The 13,421-nt window shown below is 38.5% G+C and overlaps 1 pseudogene; it reads left to right on the plus strand.

Moving 5' to 3' along the window:
• The first annotated feature begins 3,126 nt into the window (after positions 1 to 3,126).
• On the plus strand, positions 3,127 to 12,369 carry LOC121366981 (annotated as a pseudogene).
• The last annotated feature ends 1,052 nt before the right edge of the window (positions 12,370 to 13,421 follow it).

The following is a 13,421-nucleotide window of genomic DNA, read 5'->3' on the forward strand; positions in this document are numbered from 1 at the left end:
TTTCATTTGTAATCTCTCTTCTTGGGTTGTCAAGTTTTTCATGACATTTCTTTTTATCTCCCTTTTTCTTATTCTTTAAGTTCTTGCTTTTACTTTGGTTTACAATTCTGTAGTTTTCAGCATCAGTTTCTTCTTTCATAGAATTCCAGTTGAGTCCGTAGAAGATAGACTCCGCTTGTTAGTCACAGACCGAAGCGAGAGGAGATCATAGATTCTAGTAAAAATTAACAGTAAAAGTTAATAAAAACATCCATCCTTACTTCTTGTGAAGCATTTTGCCTGAGCTTTCAGTTTATTGAATTAGTTCCTAGTATGAAAACACAATCACACTCCTTTGTTTTTGGTAATGTTCTTATTCACTTTAATTTCTTGTCCTTTGCAGTCTAAAAAGTTCTTGTAAGTGAATTACATCAGGATTTTGTTGTTGTCCGTAAGGTGACAAATCTTTCTATAAGGAAATACCAACATATAACAGCAGTGACAGCATCCCACATAGACATAGTCCCTATATTGACTCTGATTAATACTAATAGTTATTTACTATTATTAAAGTTACTATACAGAGTAAAAGAAGCAGGAGGAGTATATACGGTATAGCTCCAATTACCAATTTACTGTTAATATAATTTATGACAAATTGGACATAGTGTAATGCACTCTTTCTTCAGTCACTGTAAAATTCAGTGAAGTGTGTGGCAACACAAATCTTCATTGCAATGGCACATATGAACTTGTAATAGATTAACAGTCGAGCTTGAAGTGCTCCATGAATATATTGGAGTAGAATGTTGCACAATTATGAATATAGTTGATATCTCTGTTCAATCAAGGCCAACACCCACAACACAGTCATCCTGCTTGATATAAACTATTATAGAACAAGATACAAATTGTCTGGAGTGGTACAATTATAGCATTGTATAACTTCATTTGATTTGCCCTTCAAGGAGACTGAAAGATGGCTGAAACAGTGGGATCATCACAAATTGTTCCTGCTGAAGGAGAGATAGTGGCCCTCACTATGATCAGCTAGAAGCTAATGTTGGAATGCTCATGTTTAGAAAGTGGCTCTGTCTCCTATCAGAAAGAAGAGAGAGAGACATACCTCTTAGAAGCTGACACAGGGGCTAACTTACAATCAAAATGTAAGTAAGAGCCAAGGTATCTTGAAAATTATTGTAAACCCTGGATATTCTAATTTCATTATCATTATCTTTTTTTTTTTTACCATTTTTGCACTGTTATTAAAAATAATTTTATATAAAATCCCAGTGGACATAAAATCATTGTAAGAGCAGGTGGAATATACATGTATTGTACAGGTCGAGGTATGTGCCCTCAAACTAATAATGCAGGACTACATTGGTATCACGTTGTTCTTCAATCCCTAATGAAAACCTTGGCAGTTTTTGGGTTTATTGTTTTTATTTGACTCTAAATCTCAACAGCACATCATGCTGCAAATAAAAATATCTCACTAATGCTCTATGGTTGTGTATTTTGTCCTGTGTGCATGACGTATTTCAAGCTGAAGATATGCTGAAATTCTGACGTGCTATGACTGTTACGTGGAGTAATGTGTTCGTGGTAATTGTACTCGTCTTGCGTTACGCCACCGCGCAAAATCACGCAATATTCTACCAACAACCCAGTCTTTTGGCCCCTGTTGCTGGCTACTGTTAAGTTTTTTGCAGTTGCTTCCTGATTCTGCATTGCAAACACTATGGCGGAACCTGTTTATCCAAGCTTGGAAAGAGGAACCTAAGAAAGGCGGCCCTCAGAACAATCTGAAGGATACGTTTTGCTTACTTCAGAAGAGCACGTCGGGCAAGTGAGGTCAGACTGCTCTCCTTTGTAAAAAATATCCCAGTGTGTATATCTAAAGCATACCATCCACTAGGCAAACTTTGTTGAAAGCAACTGTTGTATGCCACAAAGTTGCCAAGTGGATATTAAAAGCTGCGCATTGCATGCAAGAAAAATGTGGGCACATGATAGAACAGGGTTAGGCGCCTCAAGATCAAAGACACACATGTGGGCGTGGTTAGTTAAAATACCACGACGCGGTTTGGACGAAATAATGATGACACTCCAAAGGTTAAAAATTTAAGCTCAACCCACGTAATTATTTTCAATTCAATTAATTAACTTAACTCGATTATGAACTAATTAACCTTGTGCAAAGAATTTAGACACAATTATAATAAACAGAAATCAGTGTATCTAGTCAATGATGCCAAAGTACTTGATGAGCCAGTTTGGTACCAAATCACCACTTTCCAGCCTCTGAGTGTTCTTTAAAACACTCAAACCTAAATTGTGTAGGCGTTTTCCCTTTGGCTCAGATCGTATTGGCAAATGATATCGAAAATCATGGGTCTCTTATTTTCTTTGTTTTTCTATCTGGTGGTCTACCAGCTACAGCATAAGCCTTCCCTTTTGAACCATATTTTCGTCTCCCGAACAGTAGCTTGCCACAGGAATCCGCCTACCTTGTCGAATCCAACCCCCTGAACACATGTCACAGTTCCAGGATTATGTTGTGAACCAAAGCAATGAAAAGCTGAAGACATCAGTGCATTTGAGTGTGATTTCGTCATAGTGTTGTATCTAACATAAATTTATTTACTCCAGAGCATAACTGTGGATCACCTTCATCCATACACTGTTTCAGATCCATAATGACTGATTCAGGTCAACTGATAAACCCCTTGCATCTTGATTTCTTGCCTCAACACGTTCGTCTGAATCATGACTTTCTATATTGTCAGTTGAATCGATGTTAGGCCAACATCTCAATGAATCATCCATGTCGAAATCTACTAAATCAGGATGCTTGGTTTTCATCCTGAAAATTGAGACACGAAGCATAAAAAGAGATGTAATGATGGCTTCTTCACCAACAGCAATAATGCCAATTGACGTCTGCAGGTTGGGTGTAGGTAGGATAATATTAAAGGAAGCAACAAGGAAATTAAGTTGCAGTGAACCCTGATTGATGGGAACATGGGAGATCATCTTTTCCAGCTTAACATGTACAAGTACCAAGCGCCATACCACTTGATATGTTCTGAATCGTACTCACGCATTCGTTCACCTAAAAACACAAACTTCCATTCTCTCAACATGGTTCCACCATGCTCTCTTCGAATTCCTTTTCCCAGCATAAGACAGGTACTTTACTTGAAGCATCTATCAATATGATATGCGCAACCTGGAGGTTTTCCGCTGAATAATAGCACTCCAACCTTTTTACAACCAAATGAAAATTCAAAATGTTGGCTTTAACTTGACAACACGAATTTCCTGAAAATGCATACACCAGCCTTCAGTACGTATTCGTTATGACTCCCTTCCCGAATAGGAACTCGATCTAAAGCATAAGCCCACTCCTATGTTGGGTGCCACAACCCCTCTATGGTGTTTAAAAAATTATGTACTTTTTGATGTTATATGGGAGTTGAAATCCTTATACAAGCTTCCAGTTGAGTGTCTTGTTTTGGCTTTACACCATGCTTAACAACCTCTAAAAGCATGCTCCTGTCCTTAGTTACCAATTATAAGTATTCCTTCTAAACCAGGTTCCACTCGACTCCTACTGTAGAAGTGAAAAGTAAAGAAAGTTGTATGACTAGACCTTGTTGCCAGAGTGTCTTGTTTCAGTGCTTGCTTCTCTGTACTTACTGTATCGTCATTAAAGGAGGAACTCTGGTTCCACTCTTGACTTTAACGAATCGGATGAAATATTTAATACCAGTTCCACCATACGCTCGTAGTTATAGATTTTTCTTTTCTCATAGAATCAGTACCACACAAACGAGCGGTCAACACATATCTTTCCCTCCCTTACAAAGGTCGTGCGGTGACAGGTTGAGAGGAATAAATATAATCCCAAAGTACTTATTGAAGCGTTCCACATGAAGCAGTTAACATCAAGAAGAAAATACCACTCTCGATGTTTCTGAACCCCACATTTGTCATTCGAACTCGTGCCATTAATGAGTGAATATCAGCATAGGATAAAAGGTTTCAATTTTCCTACGTATTTTTTGGCTGGGTAATTGCTAATGTTTCATTGTCCTCAGTCCCTAGGGCGATGAGTTGTGCCTGTCGATATTTTGAATACCAAACCCTGTATTTAGCACGCCCTCCATCCACTCACTTCCATCAAACCGTTCACTTGACGTTTCCTAACTTATGCTCAAGTCTGCGAAAAGAGTTTTACCCTCTTTTTCCCGTTACCCACAAAATTGGTCAGGTTATCCATTTTCTCCATAGAAATGAGTCATACCAGTGAACTTAATTAGGGATCGTAAGTTGACAATCAATCTAGCATTCGTGCTACTTGGCCTCCTTCCATTATGTAGTATACTCTTCCAAAATGATGATTGAGTGATGATGAGAATGCACCCTATGAGAATGATATCACGACATACGACATACTCTCTCAAGTTTCTTCCCCCCCCGTTATACTAGTCTAAAATTCAAGCACATGTGCTGAATCATTATTGGATGTTTATATGAAATATAAGCTTAAAAAAGCTTTGTGTTATACGGTGTTTTTGGGACATTCTTTTTGGAGTTTTGAAATCGAAGGTTAAGTTGGAGATACAATCACACCAGACAACAAAGTAAGGATTCCTTTTTTTCTGAGCATGCAATTGTGGGCTTCTGTGTGGGTTGGTTTTCGAAAAGTTGGCAGTGCCTCATGTCAATCTTAAAAGTACACGTTCTGAGAGAGGGGTATAAGTATGAGAAACTCGTATGTACACCTTTGTCTTCCTCAGATAAATCCACCCAATCCTTGGCTGAGTTTCACATCGCATCAGGCTACCCAAAATTGGTCCATGGTGGCACCACAAAACGGTGTGTGGTTAAAGCCTGATAGCATTCAACAAGTGGTAAGTATACAGATCACTCCAGGTAGGACACTCTGCAATTCAGGTGCAGATTTTTCTCAGGTTGGGGCCCCCCCGAGTTGAAGGGTATGTCACAAGGAAATCTGGATCACTCAGTAGTGTATAAGATCTGAAACCGTGCGGTAGTGAGAGGTTAGTTTTAGTTTTCCTAACCGTCTTCAGGTCGATAATCTGAAGTTATGATTCCGATTAGAGTTATTGTGTTTAGAAAAATCTTTATAGCAAACCGATCGCCTGCCAATTGCCATACCCCATATGCAAAGTGTCGAGCTTAAATCCTTTAACCCTTTTGTCATCATTGAATCAGTCTACAACCTCGTCCAAAATAAAAATAGGCGTGAGCGGTACTTTGAGGCAGTAATGCCAAGCTCTCGACTCTGAAACAAAAAAACAAAAGCATGGACAGACACTAGAACAGGATTGCCTATTACACTTCTCAAAAGTCATCATGGGGCAATACTTCTCTGAAGATTACCAAAAACAGACCGACTAAGGAAAAGAAGGGATAGGAGCACATGGCTGTTCAGTTGGAAATCAACAGGGTTGTGCATGTTAAGACACTTGCCAGGTTGCCGATATTTAACATGTAGAGCAAGAAGTGAAAGCAAAGAAAAAAAGGTTCTCAGCGTCTACAACTAGCTAGAAGAAAGGTTAAGAAAAAGAAGAGGAAAACAGGACTGGGTTCAGCACCTGAATTAGATCAACCGCCGACTGAAAGTTTTGAACCCCTTTTTTATGCATTCCCCCTTTCCCTTTTTTGCCCCCTTTTCCCCCCTCCCCCCCCTTGTGACTTTATTATTCCCAAAATAACTGATCTAAACTTGCCGTGAATCACATTGAGGTGAGTTTCAAACATTTTGATTTGCCAGACATTGTTCTCCTACCTTGCCCACCACCCACCAAAGTTTTTTGTTCAAAATCTACAATTGTTATGCGATTTAAGGTAGTCACACGGGCATATCATCTCTGTTTTTATCGTCAGGTTCATATGCCACGCCTGACAGAGGAATTAGGTATTTCCCTAGCCGAAAATGTTGTATGTATACTTTTTGCCTTTCCTTTTGTATATTTGTTATTTTTTTTTGGCACTTACCTGCCCTATGTCCTATGTAAGGATATCATTCCATTAGTTTGGCTGCATGTCACCACCTCTTGCTGAGGAGTAACGTGGTATACTGAATCTCTGAATCCAAGCTCCAGGTGGGAGGTGTACATGGTTGAGAAGTTGCATGACACCAAAGATAGTTATGCAAATAATGAAACAGACTAGGCCAAAAGTCGACATTCCACTTTAACTGTCTCTGGGCAAATAATGATATTGGTGTCATGACCACCAGTTGAATCCTACGTTCGAGTCCCAAGGAAATATCCAAATGTGTGTCCACCCTGTCCTGCCGGCTTGCTGCTGGCTCTACCTGACCCTAAGCCTATCCCTTCCCCCACCAACACGCCCCTCCTTCAGTACCCATCCCCCCCCCCCCCCCCCTCCCCCCCCCCCCCCCCCCCCCCCCCCCCCCCCCCCCCCCCCCCCCCCCCCCCCCCCCCCCCCCCCCCCCCCCTCCCCCCCCCCCCCAGTCCGCCCGCCCACCCCCTATATGGGTTCCCCCCACTGACCCCCACCCCCCCCCCCCCACCCACCCGACCCCCCCGGTCCCGCCCCTGCGCTCCCCCCGGTCAACCACAGACCCAGAACACCCCACCCAAACCCCCACTCACACGATCACACACCCCCCCCCACACACACCACCCGACCTCACCCCACCCCTATGGGCCACCCCCACCCCACACAGATAAAACATTGCACGACCGCATCTCTGCCGAGTGAGTTTGGTTCAGAGAATGTCACCAACGTTGAACACCCCTTTACAGCACCTTGATAACGATAACAGGACCCGTGCTAACCCCCCCCTTCCCCCCCCCAAATACCTCCTTCACTAACAGAGGACTAACCATCAACCCCACTAACCATCCTATATATATAGACTCTGCCATGCATCCTTATGTACATAGAGGAGCTGGTATTCAGATCTAAGTTGCCAGAGACAATAGCTTAAATAAGTGATTGTAAATAAAGTAATCAGATCCACTGTTGGGTGGGGTGAAATCATGATATGTTTGCCCGTCTAACACTCCAATACAGGTGTGGAAATTCCATAGCTGTTGTATGATCTTATCTGCTATAGATTGCCAGTCACTCTGTGTTGTTGGGACCTATAAAGACAGTTATAGTGTGACATTAATTTCATTATAGGAAGATTGATGCAGTTGAGTGTGAGTTATTATGATGGAATGATGAAAGGGGACATTAGATCTACAAAAAGGCCCCTACCTATTAAAAAGGAACACTCATTACTAAAAGGCAAAGCAAGAGAAGGAAGTATTCTGCTCAATTAAAGCAATGCTTGTATGGAAAAGGCCAAAGGAGGAAAGAGGACAGTCTTTATGAATTCATGACCTCTTTGGCAAATACGTAGCTCATGAGCTATGAAGCATTTTATAATGTTCAAGTTACAAAGAGGGTGATGTGGAAAACATTCAAAACACCTTATATTCTGGGTTCATTTTGATACTAGAAAACCATTCCAAATGCAGTTCTGCATTTTTAACATCATTTTCCTAATGCTGTTTCACAGACCATGAATCTGCCACGACAGATTGGCAGGGATATCCACAAGCTGGCTGTCCACACCACATATCACATACATTGTCACACTATCCAGTTGATTCATATGACGTATGTTAAACAATACTCCAATCATTGTGTTGTCTGTAATTGTTAAACCATGTTGATTTTACCTTCATAAATAGTCTTCTGAGAGTGTACTCTAGTATTGCTTGACATGTTTTGGAATTATATCTTTCCAATAGATGGGCAGAAAATCTCTGTACAAATATTTCAAGCTTTCAAATGTTTCACACTATATAGATTTACGTTCATAGTGGAGTACAGCGTGAACAACGAACTGACCTGTTGGCTAGATATCTCAGTTGTGACAGCATAGTGCTCACCAGGAGGAATGGCATCTCGCACAATCTTGTGTTTGGTATGTAATTTTGGGTACAACTAGTACAGAGGCAAACTCCTTAAAAGAAGTACTGTTCCATGCATTCAGACTTCAGAGAAAGTTGCAGTAGAGAAGTATTATCTAGCTCGTGAAGTAGTTGAATGGTTACCCCATACCAACTGTCTGTGTTGCAGCAATCTCTGATCAAAACACAAAACTGTGGTTTCTCACTCTTTTTTCTTTCTCTTCTGCCTTATGGCTAATATTATAGCATCAACTGCCCCAATTGGCCACACTGTAAAACAAAGTCCCCCATGTTTAAAATCACCACCTCTTATATAATTATTATTATTAGACTTACATTCAACATTGTTGAACAGTGAGGAACCAATGTGAACAAACAATGTTGCAAAATTTGCATGGCAAATGTTTCTTTCAAACAAAGTTGCTAGTGGATGGTGGCTTACAAATTAAGGGTGGTTTTTGCTCATTTCTTGTTTTTACGCGCTGTTCTATTTTTTAAAAACAAGTTCTATTGGGTTAGTAGTATGGTCAATTAACATTTTGGTTTAACTGTCAGCAATATCACAAAGAAAAAAGTAATCTGTCAGTGTTATTTTAGGATCATATTAAAATTGTTAGTTGAAATAGGACATTTGAATCACATAAGAGGCTTAAGAACACCACTTTTGAACCCATTTGTTTTCTGGTTTCTAACTTGGCAATTCCAAGATTCTTTGCTGCTAGCAGATTCAAGACAAAAGTTAGGAGTTGTAAACATGTACGGCAATCGGTTCTACTAATGTTGTGCTTGCATTTTTTACAAACAGAAAGTAAACCTTGCAGTCCAGTCATCCGTAGTAAGAGCGTCGCCTGCCCCTAACTTATATTTGTATCATTTTATTTCTACGAGAGACAGCAACGAACCACCGATAGACCTGTTATTTTTCAAGATCGGAGAAGAGAGGCGCTCCCGCCGACTTGTCGGAAAAATTGGTAAGACTCAGTAGTTAAATTAACATCATACGATATTTAATACAAGAATGATGCTGGTCAGTTGGAACTAGTAATACTTCATAATACATTGTAATTGTGACATCAGATTTACAAGGTGAGAAAAGAGTTGTGGTATTGTGGATTGGATTGCTCAAGGATTAGTTCCAATAGGTGATTGTATTAACAGGTTGTTGATATTTATTCATAGTTTGGTTGACTATGCTGACCACCTTTCAATAATACTAACAGTTTGAACTAGGAATTGTAAGCCATAGGGATTATGACAGTAATGTAAATGTAGTATCTTGTATTCCTCTGATCAGCTATAATTTGCTCTATTTCTGGTGATTTAAGTTTTTATCAGTGTACTACAAGCACACCTTACTGATATAGCAGTGAATGAATAATTTGGTGTGCTGTGATTAGGACTTCTTGTTACAACTTTTCAGTTCTAATATAATTAGTTATATAGTCTTTGATGTGGTTAGTAATAGTTTCCAATATTTCCAGTAGGGACCGTTGTCTTAATAGTTATATTCTTTTTATTGTCTCTCAGACTTTGTCCGAACTTACAAGGACAAAATTGACAAGAAAGGCACTGGAGAAGAAATAAAAAAGAGCAGTGACAAAGAGAAAAGAAAAAAGAGAGACATTCTTTGAGAAATTAGAGAGGAAGAGGACTCCAGTTTTGAAGTGCAAGAGCCCTAAAGTATATTGCTCATACTACAAGCAAATCATTTAATATTCTTTCTTCTATAGTATTATGATGGGGAGACTTATTTTGTGAAGATACATGCAACCTTCCGTGCTCTTGAGAGAGGAGCAGAGGATCTACTGATTGTATGCCCATTAAGGTAATAATCATGTTTGCTTCATTTAATGTTTATCCACTCTTTTGTAGGAAGTCGATCTTCCTCGTAGAGAAAAAGAATGGTATCGAGATCTCTTTAGCAAAAATCAATGTTCGTGATCCATTTGAGTTCTTTGATCCTAAAGTTCCGAGCAGTTTAAACACAAGGACTATTTCACTGCACCCTATATTAGAAAGAACAGAGCTGAGTACGATATATTTGACTAAGTTTCAAATTGTAATGATCTATGTCTTCTAGTTATGTAGGTTCTGATGATGAGAAAAAATTTTTTTAGCTCTGCTCCAAGGAGTGCTATTGTAAGCTTATCTAGATATGTCTTCCACAAGACCAATAATTGTAAATAAACATTATAGGTGTGGTATATCCTTGAGAACACTCAATATGGGCCTAATGAGGATCAAGTGGGTGTATCTCGTCTACTGCAGAACAGTTCCTTTACCTCAGCTTCCCACTTCATGGATGTATGTAGTTAATTATCTACAACTTATTATTATTGTTTTATATAGGGAGATTTTACTAAGAAGGCTGATGCTGAAATTGACAATGAACGTCAGAGTTATTTATTGACTTAAACAGCACTCATGTTAAATCGTTTTATTAGCTTCTCTTTTATGAGTGGTCTCATCCTAAGAGCTTTTACAAGTACCAACCTTGGAGAACATTCGGTAAGTTGTCTCTCTCTCTTCTATTTGTTAATCTTGTCATTGTAGTCACTACTTTGGAGAAAAAAGTGGCCTCTATTTTGCTTGGTTGGATTCTACACTACATGGCTAACTTGGGCATCTATTATTGGTGTATTGATTATGATTATTGATTGATTTTCACTGTTTCATCTAACTTCAATGCTCCTGCGTATGTTACTTAAATATAGTACTAATTGCTTGCTTTTTTTATTTAACAAATAGTTTTATAACCTTTTCTTTTTAGTCGTGAAAATTTGTGATGAAAATCTCCGAGAATTTTCTACATGTGTCCTCTCTGTGATGATACATGTGATTTTTGGTACTACAAATCATCATGGGATTTGCACATGTTTCATTACTTTTGATTATGGAGGGACTGTCTTCTTTGCTGCATTCATGGCTTGTTGGGGTATATATAAAGGACTTTGTAATTTTCCCGTTCAATTTATATATGTTTTTCTTTAGCTGTCTTGTTTTTGGAGTTTTGGAAGAGAAACAGAAGCTCAACTGCAATATCAATGGGACACTCTTGGTTTTGAAGCAGCCTGAACAACGAGAGAGACCAGAATTTGTTCAAGCTATTAAACGCAAGATCAAAGATTCCTGAGGAAAAAAAGGAAGCAATTAAAATTTATAATGTGGTTTTGGAGCGATATGAATACATTCAACCTCCCCATTTGTATATCCTAAAGTTCTATTGGCTTTCAGCATTTTGTTGACCATGGTTGCAGCTGTTCTCGGTATTGTATTTGCTGTATTGATTTATCGTATTGCCGTCTCCACTGCCATCTACGAGCTATTGAAAGCCTCCCTGGTGGTGCCTAGTGCTGTGATTTGCTTGTATCAATTATGGCTCTTGTATTCAATTAATCTTTATTATTATCATGACCAGGTCTATGAGCGACTAGCTACATGGCTAACATCATGGGGTAAGTTGTTGTTGTTGTGCAATATCATGTGATCTTTTTTTTAGAACTTCATCGTACTTCTACTGAGTATGAGGATTTTTTACATTCAAAATGTATCTCTTCCAGTTCATTAACTTTTATTCATCTATTTTTTACATTGCCTTTTTCAAGGGAAAGTAAGTAATATTGTTCTCTAGTTAATTTATTAATGTTGTGTATTTTATAAGTTTCACTGGCTATCCTGGTGGTTATCTACGTATTGGTGCATTCCGTTTGGATGAGTGCTCAAATATGGTTGTCTCATGGAACTGACTATTCAATTGACTATTATTTTTGTTGGTAAACAAGTTTTGAATGATATCACTGAACTCGGAGTCCCGTATGTGCAATACTTCTTTTTTTGAAAATATATGACATTTGATAATCTCTAGATATGCTAAGACACTCATAAAGAAATTTATGCGATACAGAAAGGAGAGAGGCAAAGAAAAAAGAGGAAGATGATTCTTTGTTCGATGGGAAAAAGATTATGACAAGTCCCTCTGTCTATTCATGGGCTCTTTTTGAATATTTGGAATTAGGTTGGTCTCTAGAATTATAGTGATAATTAAATTTTTGATTTATTTTACAGTTATCCAGTATGGATTTGGTACTATCTTTGTGGCTGCATTTCCACTTGCTCCATTCTTTGCCTGGTTAAATAATGTTATTGAAATACGTCTCGATGCACACAAATTTGTGACAGTGTTTCGTCGTCCTGTAGCTGAGCGCGCTCAAGATATTGGAGCCTGGTTTTACTTGTTACGATTTGTAACTAATTTGTGTGTAGTTACCAATGCCCTTTTGATTGCAGTCACTCCCAGTTTATTGATCGTGAAGTATATAAATACAATTCACAATACCATACAAGTGCTGAAAATGAATGCCAAGCTCGCAACAACACTGGCTGTGAATTTGTTACTTGGGCACTTCTGCTTTTCCATTAACTAACTATTATTAAATGGTACTGAACCAAAACAAATAATCCTGTCCAATCGACCAATTTCCCTGTGTATCGGTCACAAAGTCTTAAAAAATAATGTAAATGGTGAAAGTTGTAAGTGCATAAATAATTTTGTTGTATAACTTTATCTGTTTTAGGTTGGAAGTGGAAATGATAGAGAACTTTATTTGCCTTTCATTGATTTTAAAGCTTACAAGATATGACTAGCGTGAATGTTTCTTTTCTTCACTGTTGCAACTTACGAAAGAATTCTATAATAATGCTCCAAATAGGCAATTTGTTTTACAACAGAAGGAAATGGTGCTGCAGCTCCTATCAGATCAGATTATGGACCATGTTTTATACCTAGTACCACTTGTCGGTTAGATACTACTGTTTGCTAATTAAATATTTGATGTTTTAAATTAGTTTCCGTGGACAAGTAGATAGTAATGGTGAGTTTCCATTGGAATATTGGCATGTGTGGACTGCTAAAACTATCTTTCATTATATTGTTTGAAGTAAGAGAACATCGTATTGTCTGTCATATGTATGTGTGTGTGACTCTCTCTCTTTAGCATATGATCTTTATTCTGGGTGCTGTCCTGGACTGGTTGGTTCCTGATGTACCTCAGAGTGTTGAGGATGAAATTAGACGTGAGAAGTTGCTTGCTGCAAGATTAGATGCCAAAGCTAAGGACAAGAGTGATACTACAAGTCCTGAACCACGTGAACGCACTGAAACTAATCTGTCTCTTGCAGAACCCTAATCTATGAACTGAAAACTATTGCTAGAATAACTTGAAATTTATAAGAATATTTTATAGGCCTTTTATTATGTGTGGAAACAAGTTAAGTTAGCATAGCTGAAAACTTCACTTTTTTTGTTTTAATTCAATTTTGCCCTAGTTTTTTTTTACTTATTGGTTATTGAGATTTTTTAGAATTATGGAGTTGTTGATAATAACTAGCTTTTTCTGTAGTGAGCGTATTAAGATATTATGTGGATTCTCTCTCTCTCTCTCTTCTGATGTGCTTAGAAACAAACTGTAGCAC

The sequence above is a fragment of the Gigantopelta aegis genome, unplaced genomic scaffold (genome assembly GCF_016097555.1).
Source record: "Gigantopelta aegis isolate Gae_Host unplaced genomic scaffold, Gae_host_genome ctg8098_pilon_pilon, whole genome shotgun sequence".
In the NCBI taxonomy this organism is placed as follows: domain Eukaryota; kingdom Metazoa; phylum Mollusca; class Gastropoda; order Neomphalida; family Peltospiridae; genus Gigantopelta; species Gigantopelta aegis.